This window comes from Bos mutus, chromosome 29 (assembly GCF_027580195.1).
Source record: "Bos mutus isolate GX-2022 chromosome 29, NWIPB_WYAK_1.1, whole genome shotgun sequence".
In the NCBI taxonomy this organism is placed as follows: domain Eukaryota; kingdom Metazoa; phylum Chordata; class Mammalia; order Artiodactyla; family Bovidae; genus Bos; species Bos mutus.
Genome location: NC_091645.1, coordinates 36,516,679 through 36,540,367, shown reverse-complemented (window position 1 = coordinate 36,540,367; position 23,689 = coordinate 36,516,679). Strand labels below are relative to the sequence as shown.

The 23,689-nt window shown below is 47.4% G+C and overlaps 1 long non-coding RNA gene across 1 annotated transcript; it reads left to right on the top strand.

Annotated features, from left to right (window-relative positions):
• Positions 1-572: 572 nt before the first annotated feature.
• Positions 573-17,442, top strand: LOC138986229 (uncharacterized). Its single transcript, XR_011463090.1, has 4 exons — positions 573-666; positions 1,929-2,063; positions 16,995-17,123; positions 17,233-17,442. It is a non-coding gene; the product is annotated as an uncharacterized lncRNA (long non-coding RNA).
• The last annotated feature ends 6,247 nt before the right edge of the window (positions 17,443-23,689 follow it).

The window sequence follows — 23,689 nt, the reverse complement described above, 5'->3', positions numbered from 1 at the left end:
GCCCCCCAAAAAGAAAGTGTAATCCTTGCTTTCTCTTCTCCCATTCTGTGCTCAAGCATAAAATCTGCAGCTCTCCCTTTGCAACATTTTCAGCTTTACACGTAGTGTTAAGGGACCAGTGAGAGATGTACCACCTTTGTTTGTACTGTGGCACCCCCGGGTGCTCAGCTGCGTATCCTCTCCATTCTAGAAACAGAAGTCTGATCATCTCTGAGCTTTCTTTCAGCCAACATAGTTGTCCCCGCCCCAACGTGTGAGGCTGCCTCCTTCCCTCCTCTGTGTGAGACCCAGATGGGGACTTTGAGTTACTCACAGCACTTGCCTTTCTTAGGAAGAACATCTTGGAAATCGCCCAACCACATACCTTCCAGCTCTTTTCCAGTGTATTTTTGGAATTGCCTGGGGATCCCTTCGGGCATCCAGACACCCTGCCCTGCTGTCCCAGCGACTTCTTTTAGAAACCATTAGTATTTAACCTAAGGAGTTATGAACAGGCCTGGGAAGTTGTCCAGAGTAGGACTCTGCCTGCTCAGAGGCCAGGCAGACATCCAAGGGCCTCAGTGCTGGGCAAACCCCCATCTGCTGAGTCACTGTGGACACGACACTGGAGCAGGGGTGAGAGTGTCAGATCGGGCCCCGGGTGTCTTGACGGCTGATGGAGAGGAGGTAAGGAGGATTAAAACCCAGCAAGGTTTCTGGATGATCAAAAAGAGGAGTGAGGATCCCTTAAGACGTCTCACCCCTTAGCTGGTGCCACACAACTTTCAAAGTGCCTCCCAGTGAGGTTAGCTTGTTGAAATTACCTCCCATAAGGGTAGGATGATGGCATGGCTTCACCAGTATTCTTCCAAGTTGTCAGAAATAGTTGCACCCTTGCACTGAAATCCTGTGTCAGTCCCTGCCTTCTTGGCCACTCTCAGAGGCTCCACCCACAGGCTCAGCATCCCCGGTCCCCTTACTGCTGGACTGAGGAAGGCCGTGCAGCAAGGCTTTTCCCCAGGCCAGCAGTGCAGCTCTCCACGGCAGAAGCAACTCAGTCCCTTCTTTGCCCAGCTCTTCCAACCCCCAAGTCTCAGTTCCTTAAATTCCCTGCCCCAACCTGGAGGCCTTAATGGTCTGCCACTGGGATCCACACCAGGGCTGTTTAGGAGACTGCATACCACCCCGCCCTACCCCAGGGGCCCTTCCATTCTCCCTGCTTCCTGAGTTCCCATCCTGCAGAGCCCACTCTCAAATGCCAGTTGGATCCTATCCTGGTTCTGCTTAAACTTACTTCAGAGAGTGATCTCAGATCCCTGCCAGGGGGTTTAAGAGCAGGCAATGCTTTACAGACATCTTTCAGATCAGGTAAGGAGGCCCCTAACCCCAGTGGAGGCATCAAGTGAAGTAAGGGCCCAGAACCCTCTCTTCCACCTGGGCTCAGTTTGTCATTGTCATTATAAGTGGTGTGCAGGGGTCCCGGGGACACTCCTGAATTTTTTCAGAAAAGCTTCATATGGCAGTCACTGTTGAGACTCTGTTCTCTTGTGCTCCCTGTCTTTCTGCTGCAGATAGACCAACCTCTTGATCTTGGGGGAAAGGATGCTCACAAGGGTGGGTCTTCTACAGACTCCCAGAGGCCCAAGCAGGATTGAGCCCCATTTCTTACGAAGAAACCTGGTCATTTATACACTGTCTTTTGGTTTCTTCTGTGTCCCCACCTCAGTTTCCCACTCCCTTGTAGGTGCTTGCTGGGGTCGTTTTCTGAATAGACTATTTGCATTTAAATCCTTGTCCCTGAGTTGGCTATGGAGAAACTCAACCAAAAACTCTGGGGCAAGCAATTATTGAGTCAGGCATTCTTTCAAGCACACTGTGTGTACAAGCCCATTTAGTCCTTATAACCACCCGATGAGGCAGGTGCTGTTATTATTACTCCCATTTCACAGATAAAGAAGCTGAGGCACAGAGAAGCTGGAACACTTGTAAAGGTCACACAGCAGAGAAATGTGGACGTGGGATCTACATGTGGGCTTCTGACTGCAGAGCCACAACTCTTAAGAGTGAATCTCCCTGTTATCCAGGTAAGGGAACCAAGGCACAGAAAAGCTAAGGTGTTTGCCTAAAGACATATAACTCTACATCAAGGAGCAAGGACTACAATTCCAGAACTGGCGAGCTTAGTTGCCTTGCAACTGCCCTTCCCGTGGGCCTCCCTCACTGGTTCCTCACACTGATCCTGGTTGGCTTACTGGGAGATGCTGGGTGTCAGGTAGCCCCACCACAGCTGAGGCCCAGTGCATACATGGGCAGGGCAGAGTGTGCTGAATTAGCAACACCCTGGCTTTTTATGTAACCTAAGATCTGCTGACTGAAGGAAACCGTGTACCCACAGATGATGGAAGATACGGGTCAAGTGTTCGTCTGGGAGCCATCAATCCTCCACCCAGCCATGGGCACTGTTGTTGGGAGGGTTTGAAATGGCAGGGACCTCTACCCACTGCTCAGCACCAAGATCGGAGATGGTGGGGGAATGGATCCTGGCAGTCACATCACCTAAGGCACTCCCAGAGCACTTAGTGTCCGTCTCCCCTGGGTGCTCATTTAATCCCCTGGGGCTCTGGTGCAGGAGGTGGGTTGCAGCACTGGCTGGATGAGGGAAGAGGCAGGGAGGAACCTCCCCAGCTTACCCACAAGGAAATCCAAGGCTGGGAGAAGCTGTGATTTGGTACAAGGTGACCCAAAGATTCACTGCAAGGTGTGGGGTCAGGGCTGGAACTTGGGGTTTCCTGATTCTAAATCCAAGCCCCCACCCTCACATCCACTGTGCTCAGGATCAGGAAACCGGCTGAGGACTTGTAAGGAATTTCTCGGTCTGGGAGGGTGGATCTGGCGACTGGGACGTGGCTGAGCATGGCGGGAGTGAGGACAGGACCTGGATGAGGAGGCGGCATCTCCAGACTTGGGCTGCCCCTGCTTGACCTTCACTGGGTCACATGGGTCCAGGATGCTTTCTCTTCCGCTCAAGAGTTCTCAAGTATTTGAAGACATTTATCCTGTAGCTTCCTTAGACTTGCCTTTTGTCGTGACCAGACATCTGCTCTTCTAGTTGTCTTTCCCACAACACAGTCAGTCCTTGGAGAAGACACTGGTTGTCTACAACCTTCCAGAATGTGATGTCCAGGGCTCCCACAGGTACCCAGGGTTGACCGCCCCACAGAGAGCTGAGTGGACTTGTCCCCTTCCTGCTCCATGTTTCCTGTCACTACAGCCAGGCAGCCATCCCCTTTCTCAACAGGCATCTGCCAATTGAACTCCTTCATCTGGTTCCAGCTGCCGATCCCAGGATGCTGGACGTGAGCTGCTGGCCTTTCTGGACAAGTGCAGGACTTGTCGTTTGGCCTTGTTGTGTTTTGCTTTGACCTTTTGGGAGACCCATCTCTCCTCCTTCAGTGTTTGCCACCCCTCCTCCTTTGCGTGTGTGAACAGCTGCTCTGGGCACTGTGAATCAGGCTCTACTGAGAACCTGCAATAAGAGTGGGGTTATCGCATCAGTTCTTATCACAGGCTCTTATCTTGGAGGTTTATCTTTTTTGTGTGTTCCCAGCAGCTTGTAGGGAGTTTCCAGTCCTCAACAGGACGGGGCAGAGACTTCAGCAGAGGGACCAGGGGGAAAGAAGGGCAGGAGTGGCACCTGGGACCCTTGGGTATTGCTGGGGTACAGAGAGGCTGGCTGGATTGGTAAAGGACTCCTTTGCAAAGCTCTTGTGTACCGGCAAAGCTTATCTCCTGATCCCCTCTCAGCATCTGCAGGTTTTGCTGAAACAGGAAGGTGTGGACATGCTACCATATGTGTGGTAGCAAGGCCTCCTCCTGCTGGCCCCCCTCCACCCCCCAGCACAGCTCCCACAGCCTATTCCCCTGCTCTGGGCAGACCAAGCAAGGGTTGGGGTGGGCTGGGGAATGAACACTTGTGCCTGGTGGGAGGAAGGCACTCCAAGAAGGGGGGCATGGAAGCTCATGCCCCATCTCACCCTCACTCCACGGTGTCCAACAGCAATGCTTCTCAAACTCGGGTGAGCTTCAGAATCACACAGAGGATTTGCTGAAACCCAGGTTTCTGGGCCCTGACCCCAGACATGATGATTCAGTAGGTCTGGAGTAGGCCTGGGATTCTGCATTTCTACAAATCCCAGGCGATTCGGCTGTTGGTTTGTGGGCCACACTTGGAGGACCTGTGTCCTGCAGAAGGAGTGAAAGCTTTCCTGCTTTACCTGGTTGGATGGCTCACAGCCTGAGTTCCCATCATCCTCCTATTTACTCACTCACCAAATATTGATGGAATGTTTACTCTGAGAGGAACTAAGAGTACAGCAGGGAGCAGGGCAGTCATGGTCCCTGCTTCAGTGGCACTTACAGTGTCTTGGCGGCACAGATATTAAACACTTGAGTCTCAGAACTGCCCTTTGAAAAAGGCTGAGCAGGAGTTGTCATTCCTGTTTCACACCCATGCCAACTGGGAGGAAGATACCCCAAGAAGCGAGACACAGAAGCTCATGCCCCATCACAGGTGAGGAAATAGCATCACAGAGAAGTTATATGTCTTGCTGAATCATGTGGATGTTAAGTGGCAGAACCTAAGCTCAGAACTTCTCAACTCAAAATCTGACTGCCATCCCCTGGCTGTGAGCCATCTTAGCTTCATGGGGCTGAGTTTAGATGGCTGAGCTACAGACCCTGGACACATGACAGCTGGGGGCTTCATCCTTATGGATGGAAGGCAAGCTTGACAGACAGGCAGGCACCCCTCCCCCACGCTCACACCCAACTCAGTTCCTGAGACCAGGATAACTACAGAGTTTCACAGTGAGTCACTTCCCCTCCCTTCCTCACTGTTCACTTATCCCTCTCCTCTCATTTCCTCTAATATTTGGTTTCTCTACAGCTCTGGTCCCTCCTTGATGCCATATCTTCTCCGGCGAGGGTTATCTCCCCCATCCAATATGGCAGTCTCGTCTCCAAGGCAACCCCTAGAGAACTTGCCTTGGTGACCAAGGAACAAATCATGAGGCCCCTTTTCTGACGCACTGGCCAATGAGGTCCCAACTTGAGGATGGGCATCTGCTGGCCCTTTGGTGGGAGAATCTTCACTCTCTCTCCACCTCTGCATACTCTAGCGGTGAACAAAAATCAGCCCTGTATCAGACTGAGCAGCATTGAGGTTTTCGCTTAGTCACGAATCTTGCTTCTCTGTTCCTCTCACTCTGCATCCAGAAGTTCATGCTCCCAGAGCTCAGTGGACCAGCCAGGCTCATCCTTTCAGACCTCACACCCCCAAGGCTTGCTCTACTGAAGGATTGTTGTAGAAACATATAGATCATTTCACCCTAAAGGCCCATTCCTATGCTTACAGATTTAAAAGCACAGTGTTTATGATAAATTTTTTTCTTTCAAAATTTTAGTTATTTACTTAGCTGTGTGGTTCTTAGTTCCTACACTCGGGATCTTTAGTTGCAGCATGTGAACTCTTAGTTGTGGCATGTGAAATCTAGTTCCCCGATCAGGGATTGAATCTGGAGCCCCCTGCACTGGGAGCTCCAAGTCTTGGCCTCTGGACCACTAGGGAAGTCCCTATGCCAGATTTTAAGGATGTAAAAATTATAGCAACATTGATGAGAAGACATTTTATTGCTATAGATTAAAAAATACAAAAATACACCTGTTCCATTAGCAGTTTAAAAGATAAAGATTCTGTCCAGAGTGGCTGCCCAGCATGGAGGGCGTTTGCAGGTATTATCTCATTTAATCTCAGGAAACCTCATGAGGAAATTAACACTACCACCCTGGTTTTTAGAGGTGAAGGACCGTGTCCAGGGACAGGCAGTTGGGAAAAGGCAGAGAATGGATTGGAATCCATGACTCTGCCTCCCAAGGTGCCTTTGCCCACACCTCTTGCCTCTTATGTTTTAAGCACTTGACCTAAATTAAAAAATTAACTCTTTCTTTAGCCTAGGCCTAATTTTTCATTCTTTAAAAATAAGTCCCAAGACAGAAATTTCAGGTCATTAAGAAATTGTAAGCCTTCCACACAGAGCAGGGCTGGACGACTAAAGGGTTATTCCACCGCTCTTTTGTTTTCTGTTCAAAATAAAATATTACATAACCCTCAGATGTTATCACTTTCTGCTTGAGTAGTTTCAGTTCTCTGCCTGTGGGATGACTCTGGGTAGATCTACATACCCCCCAGTTTTTTGGTTGTTGAAATTAGTCACAGAAGGTGTTTTAGAAGACTGCAGTTTTAGAAGTTGGATGCAATGGTATCTCCCATCCATGGGCTCTTCTTCCAAGGTGACCTTGACACCTTTTCCCTTGAGTGGTAGGGTCTGTGCCCTGCCCCCTCTCCCCCAATCCCTGAACCTGGATAGACCTTTGTGATTGCCTTGGCAAAAAGATTATGGCAGAACTGTTGCTTTGTGACTTCTGAGCTTAGATCATAAGAATCCCATGTGCTTCTGCCTGACTTTTATGGGGTGCTTGCTCTTGGAACTTAGTCACCACACAGTGAGGAAGCCAAAATCACCCCATATGAAGAGACCACATGGAGAGTCTGGTGAAGGTGATCCAGCTGACAGCCCAGCTGAGGTCCCAGCTGACAACCCACATTGTCTGACAGGCATGAGCAAAGGTGCTTCCAGAGGATTCTAGCCACCACCTGTCAGGTCACTGCCCACTTTGAGTCTTCCCAGCAGAAGTCCCAGAAATCGTGGAGCAGAGACAACCTCTCCCCACTATGCCACGTCCAAGTTCTGTGCCCCAGAATCCGTAAGCATGATAAAATGGTTACTTTTGTTATACAGCAGTACTAACTGTAACAGGAGGTATTTTCTCATAAACAGGAGTCTGTCTCAAGAGAGAATGTCTTGTGGCCTTTTTTGCACCTTCTCCCAGGGTATGTATGATTGGCAAGGATGACACCCAATTGGAGCCTCATGACTTCATTAGAGGCAGATTGAATAGCAAGCCTTTCCTTGTTCTATAGTCACAATATATTAATATATTTGACTTGCCTACTTGTTTATTTTTTATTTCTCACTGACTAGAATGTCAGTTTCCCTTGGACAGGATTTTTTTTTTCTATTTTGTATGTTACTATATTCTTAGAGCCCAGACTAGTAAATGCTTGGCAGTTAGCAGTTGCTCAATAAATAGTCGTTGAACGAATGAGTGAATGCATATGAAACATCAAGCGGACACATTGATGGACACAATCATTCTGATAATGATTTCTCAAGACAATTTCATTAACATTACCAGGTTCTAGTTATTATAATAGGAAATGATTTTTTAGCTAATGGCAAGCTCATATTGAAGTGGAAATTTCCTGAGAATCATAGTAGAGAACAGACTAGATAAGAAGTAAGAATAATAGGGAAATTTGCCTGCTGGCTCAGATGGTAAAGAATCTGCCTGCAACGTGGGAGGCCCAGGTTTGATACCTGGGACTGGAAAATCCCCTGGAGAAGGGAATGGCAACCCATTCCAGTATTCTTGCCTGGAGAATCCCATGGACAGAAGAACTTGGTGGGTTTATATAGCCCATCCGGTTGCAAAGAGTCAGACACAACTGAGTGACTAACACACTCAAAAGAGTTAAGGGCTAATAGTTCATAGTTGAGAGTCCCAAGCTTTTCTTAAAGGAAAAGAGAATCATTAATTGTATGATGAGCAGTTGAGGGATTTCAGGTCTATGCTAAGAAGTTTGTGTGATTAATTTTTTCCTGGACACTCTCTAAAGGATCAATCTAGAATCAGTCTAGAATCAATTTAGAATCAATCTTAATAAGAATTGATTCAGGGGGTTCCCTGGAGGTCCAGTTAGGACTCTGTATTTTCACTGCCAAGGGGACAGGTTCAATCCCTGATTGAAGAACTAAGATCCTGAAAGTCGCATGGTACAGCCAAAGAAAAGAAAAATAATCAATTTAGGCAATCTCTTTGTGCCTTCTGTGTGCTGGGTATCATGGGAACCACAGATAAATGTGAGATGGGGATGCTGTTGTCAAGCTATGTTGAGTCCAGCTGGAGAGGTAAGACAAACAGCCCAGAGAGGCATGTGAGGCCCAGTCACAAACCTGTAGGGTTTCACCCACTGAGGCTCCTGAGGGTGAGGAGATATCTAGGAGGACTTCCTGAGGGAGGCAGGTCCGGGGGGATTGAGAGACTGTCCAGGTGGGCAGCTTCCCCAGCTGACTCTGAGGAACACTGAAACATTACAGGGATTCATCAGAGATCTGCTTCCAGTTAACTCGGATTTCCACCTGTAAATCCTCACACAGCTGGTGGAAAGGAAATTAGTGTCCCTTTTGCTCTAATATCCTTAGGTAGATAATTAAATACTTAAGTAGGTAATACCTTAAATAAGAAGAAAAACTTCTCCTCCCTAGCACCAGCCCACCTTCGTGGGGGTGTTTTTATGATGCGCATAGCAAGATGCTGTATCCATTGGCCTGTTAGAGCCTGAGACCCGTCAGCTGACAGCCCCTGGAATGGGCATTACTGGGAAGCCCAGATTCTGAAACTAAATAGTGCACAGCAATAGGGTCTTTACCAAGAACATATCTACAAGCCTTTAAAGTGACTCCTAAAAAGCTGTTTGGTTGCAAAAGAAAACTCCAGGGAGAATAACAGTTTCAGAACAATAAACCATGGACACTTGAAAACACCTGGCTGCTATATTTGGAAAAAGATTTGTTACTGTCCCCCAGCAAGTCACCTCTGCAGTCTGGAATTGAGTGAGGAATGCTCTCCAGTTAGAGTGGTGGGAGAACCAGAAGAAAGACAACTCCAAATAACTAGAGTTCTGTTTGGTGCACATGATACAACTCTATTTTGAACATAAAGAAAGAAGGGTTACAGTTTTCGCTAGTGGAAAAATGATTTCTTCATTGTAAACAAATATTGGAAGGTTATTAGTTCAAAGGGTACCAACCTTTTAACCTACCCTGGGTCTGTTCTTCCTAACCCAGGGATTAACCCATGTCTCCTGCATTTCAAGCAGATTCTTTACTGCTGAGCCATCTGGGAAGCCCATTTACCAGTGAGAGATCTTGGGTTTTCCAGAAGCTGTTACTATGCTAAGGTACTGTTACAAACATATATATTAGGGCTTCCCAGGTGGTACAGTGGTAAAGAACTCTCCTGCTAAGCAGGAAACATAGGTTCTATCCCTGGGTCAGCAAGATCCCCTGGAGAAGGAAATGGCAAACCACTCCAGTATTATTGCTTGGGAAATCCCATAGACAGAGGAGCCTGGTGGTCTACAGTGCACAGGGTCACTAGAGTCAAACACAACTTAGTGACTCAGGTCAGTTCAGTCACTCAGTCATGTCTGACTCTTTGTGACCCCATGAATCGCAGCACGCCAGGCCTCCCTGTCCATCACCAAATCCCGGAGTTCACTCAAACTCATGTCCATCGAGTTGGTGATGCCATCCAGCCATCTCATCCTCTGTCGTCCCCTTCTCCTCCTGCCCCCAATCCCTCCCAGCATCAGGGTCTTTTCCAAGGAGTCAACTCTTCACATGAGGTGGCCAAAGTATTGGAGTTTCAGCCTTAGCATCAGTCCTTCCAAAGAGCACACAGGACTGATCTCCTTTAGGATGGACTGGTTGGATCTCCTTGCAGTCCAAGGGACTCTCAAGAGTCTTCTCAAACACTACATTTCAAAAGCATCAATTCTCTGGTGCTGAGCTTTCTTCACAGTCCAACTCTCACATCCATACATGACTACTGGAAAAACCATAGCCTTGACTAGACGGACCTTTGTTGGCAAAGTAATGTCTCTGCTTTTGAATATGCTATCTATGTTGGTCATAACTTTCCTTCCAAGGAGTAAGCATCTTTTAATTTCATGGCTGAAATCACCATCTGCAGTGATTTTGGAGCCCCGCAAAATAAAGTCTGACACTGTTTCCACTGTTTCCCCATTTATTTCCCATGAAGTGGTGGGACCAGATGCCATGATCTTCATTTTCTGAATGTTGAACTTTAAGCCAACTTTTTCACTCTCCTCTTTCACTTTCAACAAGAGGCTCTTTAGTTCCTCTTCACTTTCTGCCATTAGGGTAGTGTCATCTGCATATCTGAGGTGATTGATATTTCTCCCGGCAATCTTGATTCCAGTCTGTGGTTCATCCAGCCCAGTGTTTCTCATGATGTACTCTGCATATAAATTAAATAAGCAGGGTGACAATATACAGCCTTGACGTACTCCTTTTCCTATTTGGAACCAGTCTGTTGTTCCATGTCCAGTTCTAACTGTTGCTTCCTGACCTGCATATAGGTTTCTCAGGGGGCAGGTCAGTTGGTCTGGTATTCCCATCTCTTTATGAATTTTCTACAGTTAATTGTGATCCACACAGTCAAAGGCTTTGGCATAGTCAAAGGCTTTGGCATAGTCAATAAAGCAGAAATAGATGTTTTTCTGGAACTCTCTTACTTTTTCCATGATCCAGCCGATGTTGGCAATTTGATCTCTGGTTCCTCTGCCTTTTCTAAAACCAGCTTGAACATCTGAAAGTTCACAGTTCATGTATTGCTGAAGCCTGGCTTGGAGAATTTTGGGCATTACTTTACTAGCGTGTGAGATGAGTGCAGTTGTGCGGTAGCTTGAGCATTCTTTGGCATTGCCTTTCTTTGGGATTGGAATGAAAACTGACCTTTTCCAGTCCTGTGGCCACTGCTGTTTTCCAAATTTTCTGGCATATTGAGTGAGCACTTTCACAGCATCATCTTCCAGGATTTGAAATAGCTCAACTGGAATTCCATCACCTCCACTAGCTTTGTTCGTAGTGATGCTTTCTAAGGCCCACTTGACTTCACATTCCAGGATGTCTGGCTCTAGGTCAGTGATCACACCATCGTGATTATCTGGGTCGTGAAGATCTTTTTTATACAGTTCTTCTGTGTATTCTTGCCACCTCTTCTTAATATCTTCTGCTTCTGTTAGGTCCATATCATTTTTGTCCTTTATCGAGCCCATCTTTGCATGAAATGTTCCCTTGGTATCTCTAATTTTCTTGAAGAGATGTCTAGTCTTTCCCATTCTGTTGTTTTCCTCTATGTCTTTGCATTGATCACTGAGGAAGGCTTTCTTATCTTTCCTTGCTATTATTTGCAACTCTGCATTCAGATGCTTATATCTTTCTTTTTCTCCTTTGCTTTTCATTTCTCTTCTTTTCACAGCTATTTATTTAGCTGTGACTATTAACTTAGTGACTAAACAACAACAAATATATATATATATATACACACACATATACATATATGACTTATTTATTCCTTAACACATCCTATAAGGTGGGAAGTATCATTATCCCAGTTTGTAGATGAGGAAATGAGGGGCCAGAGAGGTTAAGTGACTTAAGTAACTTGCCAAAGGTCACACAGCTAGAGGAAGGAAGAGCTGGAGTAAAACCTGGAAAGTTTGGTCCCTGGGTGTGTGCTCTGAACCACCATATTATCAGTACATTATCTCCTGGGTGTCAATTTCTTTATCTGTGCTGTTGATGTAATAATAAAGGAACTTGTGGGGACATGGTAAGGATTTGAGGTAATGTTCATCCTGGGCCTTGCAGAGTGCCTGGCACACCAGAATGGCTTGGTAAATGGAGGTTATGATCATCACCATCACTATCGCTGCAACCGATACCTGAGTGCCCTGGGCCATCGTATGTTCACACAGATAAATCAGAAAGGAAACAGTCACCCAGGAGGAAGCAAGGCTGGGGAAGGGCTCTGGAAGCCTCTAGAACAGCCAGGTGTAAATTCACACCTCCCTGTTTACTAATTGGGAGTCCTTGGGCAAATCACTTAACCTCAGTTAAGTTTCCAAAAGGGTCAAATGGGAGAAACAATATTTACATCCTAGGATTACTGAGAAGGTTAAATGTTGAAATGTACTTAGCACTGTGCCAGGCACAGCAAAAGCTCAGGGAGGCAGGGCTGTTGATGTTATTATCCTTCCCAGGAAGACGATGTTTGGCTTTGCATGGAAAAGAGGTGAGCCTCACCCCAGGGGACTACTGGGACTCAGCGGTGACATGAGGATGACCTCCTGAGGAAATAAGGCCCTGAAACCCCCACTCTCCACCGTCACCAAACCACTTCCTCCACCCTCTCTCCAAGTTTCCACCCCCCCACTCCATCCCACTCATGCTTTCCGGAGAGTTTCCTGCAGCAGTCACCAGTGGTTCATATTTGTCTGTGCGACTGTCAGGAGTTGGGGTGGAATGGTGATTCCAAGGGGTGCCGTTTGCGTTATTTGTCTGTGGGCATGATGACATCTGAGTTGTACAGTGTACAACCTGTGCATTCACACCTGGCAGTCATGGTGGGATGGAGGGCTCCCATGGAGTGCTTTCTCTTGTGGATTTCATTCTGCAGGAGCAGGTATACAAAGATCCCAAGAGTGGTAGGAGAATGTTCACCAGGAGGCTTGCATTCTTGGCCATTCTGGGAGTTATAGGGAGGTTCAGTATCAATCCTCCATTAGCTAGTTTGCACAGATACAATTGTACAGAGCCACTGTATCAAAGGATATAACATACATAAAGCCCAGTTCTTAAACACTAGTAAACACACTAATAGACACTCAGTTAATATTTGCTGATTTAAAGCAATATTTCTCCAACTGTGGTCTCTGGAGACCACAGCAGCATCACCTGGGAATTTGTTAGAATTGTAAATTATGAGGTCCCACCCCACCCTGCTAAATTAGACATTTTGGAAATGGGGCCAGACAATCTGTGTTTTAACAACCCCTCTAGGTGATTCTGATGCCCATTCAAGTTTGAAAACCACTGACTTAAAGACATATCCGTTTCTCTTCTCAGTTTATCATAGTATTGGGCACAGAGGAGATTATCAGGGGGTCATCAGTGAACTAGTGAAGGGCTAGATGGATGCTTACTGAGTGTGTGGAGTGAATGATCTGAGTTCATCACACCAGGCACCACTGTATGTACCCAGCAATACGTCCAGCTGTCTGCTCATAGCTAACATTCACATAGCTCCTTGTAGACTATGAAATAATTATAGCTTATATTTTCCCCCAGTTTATTCTTTCAGTCATGGATGCATTCACTCTTTCTGCAGTTTTTATGTAGTCTTCTTGACAATCCTGTGAAATGAACTACTTCTCAAGTTTAGAGAAACATAGAGGAGAAGTGAATCACTGAAGGCCACACAGCTTGCAAGTACCAGAGCTGGTGTACACCTAAGCATTAGATGAGCTGGCTCTGGAGTCTGGTGGTCCATCACTCAGCTGTGTGTGCCGGGTAGCGGGTGCGGGCTGTCATTTACCTCTCCAAGCCTTAGTTCCTTCTCGTGTGAAGTGGGGAAAAGACCAGCACCTATGTCAGCAACTTCTGTATTTACAGGATGGCCTAAGATACGAGTGTAAAGACCTGTGATGGGGCCAGGCACACAGTCGGCGCTGGCACATGGTATCCTTGACTTTATCAATGACATCATCAAATCCTTGGACCCATCAGAAGTTCCTGACATCAAACACATTCATTCACACATGCAGGTGTGCTTTTTAGACACAAAACAGGAGAACTGGAGGAACTTTCATTGTTGTTGTTGTCCAGCCACCAAGTCGTGTCTGACTCTGTGACCCTATGGACTGCAGCATACCAGGCCTCCCTGTCCCTCACCATCTCCCAGAGACAGTGAAATAATTTTGGGTCTGTTTTGTTGGGTGATTTGTGGTGTGAATATTTAAAACAAGAACTAGCCTCCACCTCTTTGGCAGAAATAGGGCTTCAGGGGAGCCTGCAGCTTCCCTTGGGAGGTCTGCTAAGAGGTAGGGGTACCCTGTGTCCTGGATGCCTCCTACATCATCCCTGGATGTGCAAGGGCCTCCCAATGTGTCTTCTCTAAGTGGCCAGGAGCCTGGCCTTTGGAATTAGGCAGACTGGGCTTCACAATTAGGCAGCCCAAGAAGAGGAAATCTATCACTACTTCCACGTTTCCCTCCTCTATTTGCCATGAGGTAATGGGACCGAAGAATTGATGCTTTTGAACTGTGGTGTTGGAGAAGACTCTTGAGAGTCCCTTGGACTGCAAGGAGATCCAACCAGTCCATTCTAGAGGAGATCAGTCCTGGGTGTTCTTTGGAAGGAATGATGCTAAAGCTGAAACTCCAGTACTTTGGCCACCTCATGTGAAGAGTTGACTCATTGGAAAAGACTCTGATGCTGGGAGGGATTGGGGGCAGGAGGAAAAGGGGACGATGGAAGATGAGATGGCTGGATGGCATCACCGACTCAATGGACGTGAGTTTGAGTGAACTCCGGGAGTTGGTGATGGACAGGGAGGCCTGGTGTGCTGCGATTCATGGGGTCGCAAAGAGTCAGACACGACTGAGTGACTGAACTGAACTGAACGGAACTGAATGGGACTGGATGCCCTGATCTTAGTTTTTTGTTTTTTTTTTTAATATTTAGTTTTAAGCCGGCTCTTTTCACCCTGTTAGTCACTCAGTTGTGTCTGACTCTGTGATCCCGTGGACTGTAGCCTGCTGGGCTCCTCTGTCCATGAAATTCTCCAGGCCAGAATACTAGAGTGGGTAGCCATTCCCTTCTCCAGGAGATCTTCCCAACCCAGGGGTCAAACCCAGGTCTCCTGCATTCAGGCAGACTCTACCCTCTAAGCCACCACAGAAGCCCCTGTGAAAGAACTGGGACTAGCCCTCAGGCTGCACACACGTCACCAGAGACATCTGTGGGTGCACAGTAAATGAAAAGCACAGTAGCCACGTCAGTGCCTGGGGAGGCAGGAATACATAGGCAAGAATCTTCAGTGTTTTAGCAGCAGAACTTTTTAAAAGCAAAGTCTTCTGTAGACAAGACACATAAAGGACAAAATAGATAAAGATGGTATTTTATTACCATAAGCTAAGTGAAGTAAGACAAAGTCACTCTTTGAGACCCCACGGACTGTAGCCTACCAGGCTCTTCCATCCAGGGGATTTTCCAGGCAAGAGTACTGGAGTGGGTTGCTATTTCCTTCTCCAGAGGATCTTCCCAGGGATCAAACCCAGATCTCTCACATTGTAGGCAGATGCTTTACCATCTGAGCCACCAGGGAGGTCTTAAGTTTATTACCATAAACGTACCTTTATTTGTTTTGTCCTTTATCTTTCTCATCTACAGAAGACTTTCAAAAAGTTCCGTAGCTAACACATTTAAGATTCTTACCTATGTTTTCCTGCCTCCCCAGGCACTGACGTGGCTGCAGAAGCACTGACATGCTTCTCATTCAGTGTGCACACACAGAGGTCTGTACTGGCGTGTGTGCAGCCTGAAGGCTAGTCCCTGTTCTTCCTCTGTTCGCCTTCTAATCCTCGGACTGGTCATTTCCCTCAGCCTCAGTTTCCTCTTCTGCTTAAAGGGGAGGGGGGAAGTAGACGAGTTGATGTCTGAGGTCCCTTCTAGTGCGGACATTGAGATTCGTTGAGCAGGAGCTGGAGGATTAAGGCAGGGGCTGATGTTAGATCTGTTCAGGCACCTGATGACAAGAGAGAACCAAACAGAGCAGGAGTTGGGAGGCTGTCTTCGTCGAGGCAAAGGGAAGAATTTGCAGATGATTTGGGGCAACCAGTGTGCTAACATCCCAGTGCTGTCTTAGAGTCTCCACGTGTGCCACTCTGGGATCACTTTCCCATCATCTCCCTCCTGTTCTACACCCAGGATCCCAGGAGGATGACTGCAACAGCAGGCCCTCTATGGGTCAGCTTCCTGTTGGTTTCAGCCAACGAGAGATGCTGGAAGGAAATCTCAGGGAGAAGGGAGAGTGAAGCCGGGGTATTTATTCTCTCCATCCCACCTTCCCTCCCAGGTCACCAAGGATTGGCTACATCCTCTGTTAAGGACAACAGCCCCCTAGAATTAATGGCCTAGGATATCACCTTTATCCCTTTTCCTAAACCCTGCCCTTGTCTTTGTAACAGTCTTTTCTTTAAACCCTATTCCCATTTCCCATGTTGAGTGTGTCTTCTGTTGCTGTTGGGACCCATTGATGCAGGCTGTCCAGCAGCCTCACTTTTGGGATTTCCTCTCTCCCAGCCTCATTCATTGCTCTCCAAAGTTTACTTTTATTGAATTTTGTATCTATTTTACTGTGTCCCCTGCTCTCTTAATTTCTGTAAATTCTGTGCACATTGCTATAGAGTGGGGCACCCCTCTGGCTCACGCTACAGTGGAACAGAGAAGAATGAAAATTCCACTCCATGTCCAATTTGAGTGCCTCATGCACATTCAGATGGAGTTTCCCAGCAAACAGAGATGCCAGCAAGATGACTGGAATGTTCTGAAGGGACTAGTACAGAGGATGACCAGGGAAGACAATTTCCAGGAGAGTGAAGACATCAATCTACAAATTCAGTAATGCTCCCAACTATACCTTGCACCCTCTAAGACACACTTTTTTTTATTTTTTAATACAGAATTTTAAAAGTTGTTGTTCAGTCACTAAGTCATGTACGACAACTCTTTGAGACCCCATGGACTGCAGCACTCCAGGCTTTCCTGTCCCTGACCATCTCCCGGAGTTGACTCAGATTTATGTCTATTGAGTTGTGATACTATCTAAGTATCTCATCCTCTGCCACCCTCTTCTCCTTTTGCCTTCGATCTTTCCCAAACATTAGGGTCTTTTCCAATGAGTCGACTCTTCGCATCAGGTGTACTTACTTATTTACTGGGATCATTGATCTTCCTTGAGGCGTGTGAACTGTTAGTTGTGGCATGTGGAATCTAGTTCCCTGACTAGGGATCACACCTGGGCCCCCTGCATTGGGAACATGGAGTCTTAGCCACTGGACAGCCAGGAAATCTCGCCTCTGGGGTGCCCGATTTATATCCAAACTAAGGCAGAGATTTGGTAAGAGTTGTGTTGCCATTGCTGGTTGAACCCTATTGTCCTTACTGTCTGGTTTATTTTACAAACAGAGCAATAAAAGATGTCTCCATGCTGAAGGAGCATGTGGTCTGGTGGGGAAGATGCACATAGATGAGAGGACGGGCATCTGTGACCCTCAGAAGCACCTTCCTGTTTTACAGGCCTTGTCTGACCAGCAGGTACTCATTTCAACTTTTTGGAAGTTACATGACTTTGGAAGGCGGAAGCCCTCTCCAGTTGCAGCCATTTATGTTGACTTATACCCACTTTCTTCACTCATTTATACAGTGTACCTGACCCCTGAAAGGCTCTGAGTTTTAGACCCTGAAAATGAACAGCAGGAATTTCCCTGGTGCTCCAGAGGTTAAGAATCCATGCTTCAGCTGCAGAGGGCACAGGTTTGATCCCTGGTTGGGGAAATAAGATCCTGCGAAGTGAGGAAAAAAATAAATAAAATAACAGAAAAAAAAAACATGTATTCATATCAGTTAATTTAAAAAAGAGGGGGCACACTCTGAGAGCCAGTGTGTTATGAAGGAGAGGAGTGTGGGTAAGGGGGTCCCACAGAGGTATATGAGGGGGTGCACTCTGGGGCTGGGGGCTTTCCAGGCAGAAGAACCAGATAGACAATGGAGTGGAGACACAGGACTCTGTGTGTCAGGGGAGGGGGACACCAGATGTCCTGTGGTTGCAGTGAGGCAATTCTGGAAAGGAGAGGAGAAGAATGGTGGGGTCCTCTAGCGGCTGCAAAGACCACTCTGGAGGTATGTGTAACAGACAAATTTCCCAGGCTTCCTTCTGGCCCCCAGAAACCAGCCATGCCCCTAAGGCCAGGGGCATGCTCTCTGGAATCACAGGTGTGTGGGCCCCCAATGAGTCAGGCTGCCAGGGGACCCCCTGCTCCCATCTTCCTTCCTTCCTTCCCCTTCCTCAGAGCCTCCTAAGCCAAGTTCTCCCAGACAAGAGGGAAGGTCCAGCTCCTGGAAACTCCTCCAGAGGGATTTCTCAGGGATTTGGGGTAGAGGTACAGTTAATCTTCACTTCCAGGGTCTGTTTGTTCCCATTTCCTTGAACCCAGCTCTTGGAATTGTGGCAGCTTATGTCATGGCTACAGCCTGGTTATCATGTAGTTAACATCTTCCACCTGGTAGGGGTTTCAGTATTTACAAGACAGCTCACAGGATGTGGCTCAGAATATTATCTATAGCCCTTAAGAAGGAACTAAATGTCCTTGACTATGTTTAATGATTCAACTATTATTATTTAGTCCTGTTGGACTGTTTCCCTTTGTTTCTGCATAGTCCCACTTCTCAGATTAAACTTATTCTTTGGCTAAAGGTTTTCCTTTTCATACTGTTCATGGGGGCTCTCGAGGCAAGGACACTGGAGTGGTTTGCCATTCCCACCTCCAGTGGACCATGTTTTGTCAGAATACTTCACTATGACCAGTTCATCCTGGGTGACCCTGCACGGCATGGCTTGTAGCTTCATTGAGTTACACAAGCCCCTTAGCAATGACAAGGCAGTGATCCATGATGGACATGAATTTGAGCAAACTCCGGGAGACAGTGAAGGATAGGGAAGGCTGGCATGCTGCAGTCTGTGGGGTCGCCAAGAGTTGGACATGATGTAGCGACCGAACACCAACAACAAAGGCTGTCTGCAGACAAAAAGCAGCCTGAGACAAGGACCACAGGGTCCTGCTCTGTTTCCCCATCACCTTGTCCACAAGCTGATGCCCCAGAATGAGCCCTGATGGAAGTGGATATGCTGCTCTCTGGTTGGTCTGGTTTGTCTTACCTGGACTTCAGGGTAATTGATGGCATTTGAGGACAAGTCCCTACTCGACTTGGACCCTACATGATTGTCTTAGCCTGCTCAGGCTGCTGTAATAGAGGACCATAGACTGGGTAACTCAACCAGCATATATTTACTTCTCCAGTTACTGCAGCCTGGAAATCTGACTTCAGGGTGTTAACAAGTCAGGTTCTGGTGAGGGCCCCCCTCCTGGTCTGCAGCTGGCTGCCTTCTCAATGTAACTTCACATAGTCAAGAACAGAGAAAGAATGGGACTTCCCTTATGGTCCATTGGTTAAGAATCTTCCTTCCAATGCAGGGGATGCAAGTTCAATCTCTAGTCTGGGAATTAAGATTCCACATGCCTCAGGGAAAATAAGCCTGCTTGCCACAACTAAAGAACCTGTGTGTGCCAACAAAGACTCAGTGCAAACTGCCCAAAAAAGAACAGAGGGAGTTGCAAGGTCTTTCCTGTCTCTTCTAAGGGCACTAATCCCATCATGAGGACACCACCGTCATGACCTAAGGACCCCCCAGAAACCCCATCTCCAACACCATCACATGGGGGATTAGAGTCTCAAATGTGAATTTGGGTGGGGACACAAACATTCAGTCCCTGTGCGTGTCAGTTGCTCAATCATGTCTGACTCTTTTTGACCCCATGGACTGTAGCCCACCAGGCTTCCTTTGTCCATGGAATTCTTCAGGCAAGAATACTGGAGTGGGTTGCCATGCCCTTCTCCAGGGGATCTTCCTGACCCAGGGATCGAACCCAGGTCTCCCGCATTGCAGGCATATTCTTTACCATTTGAACTACCCAGGAAGATTTTATCTGACCCTCACTGACTTTGGGCATTAACCTCTTTGTAAAGGGGACTTCCTACATGTGGAGGCCGTAATTCCCTCTCCCCTCCCTCCAGTGTCTTTGCCCACACCATTTCCCTCTGTCAGGACACAATTCCCCCATGTGAGGCTCAGCTCTCCTGTCCTCCTGCAGCATGGCCCTGACTGCCCTGTCCCCTCTGTGTTTCCACCACACCCTGCCCTGTGTGTCCTAATTTCATATGTTGTCCCGTGTTTATTTCTCACTCCCCACAGCCATTCAAGAAGGGCTTTTCTATCTCTGTTTCAAGGAGGTGAAGGGGCTGGACTTGGCAGCCAATCAAACAAAGGCTTGAGTCCCACTTCTGCCACCTAGGAGTTGCATTACACAACCTCTTGAGGCTGCAGAGATCTGTAAAATTGGGGCAACCCCAGACCTTTCCTTATGAGATCCTGGAGGACTAAGGGATGGTGCTAACAAATTGGTCAGTCACCTCTGACATAAATAAACTGACAGAGGGAGCACTGCAGAGTGGTCATCAGTTCAGGGTCTGGCATCTGACTGAGGATAATTTCTGGTTCTGCCACCCCCTTGCTGTGTGACTTCAGTAAATTAGGTAACCTCTCTGTGTTTGAGTTTCCTCAACCGTAAACTCACTTTTGTGAGGATTTCTTATAAAAGAACTAGGATGGTGGCTGGTGCAGTGAAAACACTCAATCAAGGTTAGTTGCTGGAGCAGAATAAAATTCCTTAATGTGTGGTTGTTTGCAGGTGATCCCTCTTCGCACCAGCCAAAGATAATTCTACATCTACCCCTCTCTGCAACTTCTTTGTGTCTGTGTGTCTGGGATAGCCTTAGAAGGTGTCAGTTTGGTGAGGCTACTATTGCCGGTTATTCAATCAAACACTAATCTGCGTGTGGCTGTGAAGGTATTGTGTGGCTGTGATTGGATCCACAGTCAGTTGACTGTTAGGTGAGGGAGATTTTCCTGGATAACCTGGGTGGGATCTGATCCAATCAGTTGAAAGGATTCCCTGGTGAAGAAGAAACTCCCCCATGCATGGCAGATCCAAGCCTGGAAGATCCAGCATGTCCTTCCTGACTGTCCGCCCAGCCCCACAATCCCAGGATCCAATTCTCTGCAACAAATCTCAATTTGTATCTCCCACCGGCTCTGTTTCTCCTGGCAGGGGCCTGGCACTGAGCAGGCAGTTTGCTACTGGATGAATTCAGGGCAGCAGGATGCTAGGAAGGGAGCGATGGCAGCCCTCTGGAGGTGGTAGGGAGGCGAAGGCGAGGGATGAAGGCTGAGGCAGCACAAACGCTATGCCCGGGAATGCCCTTCCTCTGTTCAGCGCTGGGCAGTCTTCAGTCCTCCATTAACACAACCTCCAGAGAAAAGGCTGAGCCGCACCCCGTCCCTGTCTCTGCCCACCCCGTGTTTCACATCAGGTCCCCGTTAAATTCTTCATAACCCCTCTTGGTTTCCCTTCCAGCAGTTAGGTGTCTATTGGTGTGATTGTTTGATTACTGCCTGTCTCCCCCACCGGAATCTAATCTCAAAGAGCTTGAGGACTGTGTAAAGGTTTGCTGGGGGTGGTCCTCTCCCCTCTCTAGAGGTGGAGCAGGTGAAGTGTAGTCTTTACCTGTGGAAAGAGGGAATGAATGAATGTGAGTCTGCCCTGCCTCCATCACCTGCCTTGAGGACAGGGGTGCAAAGTGGGAGTGTGGGGAAGGAGGAGGGGCATGACTTTGTGGTTTCTCCAGTTCTCCAGTAGGGTTGGGGTTAGCGTTTGCAATTACCCTATAGACAGGAGACCATAGATTTGGGGAAAGATTAGGGTGGGGTGTCTGCAGTTAGTGATCGGCCTTGTTCCTGCTCTTAGGCTCCCAGGAAAGAGGATGAACAAGGCTGTGGAGCACCACGTGGTGAGTAGGGCTGGAATTTGCTCCCACATCTCGACAGCCACGCTGCCCGTCACACCTTTTCTTTCATCTTTTCATTGTTAGTTGCTCAGTCATGTCCAACTCTTTGCAACCCTGTGGACTATAGCCTGCCAGGTTCCTCTATCCATGGAATTCTTCAGGCAAGAACACTGCAGTGGGTAGCCAGCCATTCTTTTCTCCAGGGGATCTTCCTGATCCAGGGATCAAACCCCAAGTCTCCCTCATTGTAGAAAGATTCTTTACTGTCTGAGCCACCAGGGCCTTTTTGGCTTCTCAAAGACTACATTTGCCTCAAATATTTGCATGGCTCTTGGCTGTCTGTGGTGCTTCCATGGAGTCCAGTGACTTTTATCAATGCTTCACTTTCTGTCCTAAAGTGAACTGCAACCTGCAGAAACTGCAGGTCAGAAGAGGAGAAAAAAGGTAAGTCGGTGACTGAAACCAGAGGTGACAACCAGAAGCAGCAACAGGGGAGGTGACAAAGCAGATGAGAGAATTTGACGAACTTCAAACCCTGGGAATATTTGGTGGAAGGGCAAGTATTCTTGAGGGCATCCATGTACTTAGGAGTTTTATAAGACTGCTGCAGCCTACCAGGCTCCTCCATCCAAGGGATTTTCCAGGCAAGAATACTGGAGTGGGGTGCCATTGCCTTCTCCGATAAGACTGCACAGAGGATCCTATTCCAGGCAACCGAAAACCTGGGCTACAACCACTTGGGAAATGGTCTGTGTGGGAGGACAGGGCTCCCATGAGCTGCGAAGGCTGACTTTGCTATGTAGCCAGGAATTGTAGCTGCCCACACCTGCAGGTCTTATCTGACCAGTGAAAGTGCAGGTCCCCGGGAGCAGGGGCCGTGCTAGAGCTGTGTTAGGGCAATGTCAGGAGGCAGCCCTTCAGTCTGGAGCCAGATTGTCTGTGTCCATATCCCATCTCTGCCACTTGGTTTATTTTTTAAACATTTAATTGAAGTATAGATGATTTACAATGCAGTGCTAATTTCTGCTGTATGGCAAAGTGACTCAGTTATACACATATATATTCTATCAACTGTGGAAAATTCTGAAAGACATGGGAATACCAGACCACCTGATCTGCCTCTTGAGAAATCTGTATGCAGGTCAGGAAGCAACAGTTAGAACTGGACATGGAACAACAGACTGGTTCCAAATAGGAAAAGGAGTACGCCAAGGCTGTATATTGTCACCCTGCTTATTTAACTTATATGCAGAGTACATCATGAGAAACGCTGGACTGGAAGAAACACAAGCTGGAATCAAGATTGCTGGGAGAAATATCAATAACCTCAGATATGCAGATGACACCACCCTTATGGCAGAAAGTGAAGAAAGCCTCTTGATGAAAGTGAAAGTGGAGAGTGAAAAAGTTGGCTTAAAGCTCAACATTCAGAAAATGAAGATCATGGCATCAGGTCCCATCACTTCATGGGATATAGATGGGGAAACATTGGCAACAGTGTCAGACTTTATTTTTGGGGGCTCCCAAATCACTGCAAATGGTGACTGCAGCCATAAAATTAAAAGACGCTTACTTCTTGGAAGGAAAGTTATGACCAACCTAGATAGCATATTCAAAAGCAGAGACATTACTTTGCCAACAAAGATTCGTCTAGTCAAGGCTATGGTTTTTCCTGTGGTCATGTATGGATGTGAGAGTTGGACTGTGAAGAAGGCTGAGTGCCGAAGAATTGATGCCTTTGAACTGTGGTGTTGGAGAAGACTCTTGAGAGTCCCTTGGACTGCAAGGAGATCCAACCAGTCCATTCTGAAGGAGATCAGCTCTGGGATTTCTTTGGAGGGAATGATGCTGAAGCTGAAACTCCAGTACTTTGGCCACCTCATGCAAAGAGCTGACTCACTGGAAAAGACTCTGATGCTGGGAGGGATTGAGGGCAGGAGGAGAAGGGGACGACAGAGGATGAGATGGCTGGATGGCATCACTGACTCGATGGATGTGAGTCTGATTGAACTCCGGAAGTTTGTGGTGGACAGGGAGGCCTGGCGTGCTGTGATTCATGGGGTCACAAAGAGTCGGATTGAACTGAACTGATATGCTTTTCCATTGTGGTTTTTCACAGGATATTGAATACAGTCCCTATGCTATAGAGTATTGTGTTTATCCATCCTCTATGTAATAGTTTACGTCTCTAATCCCAA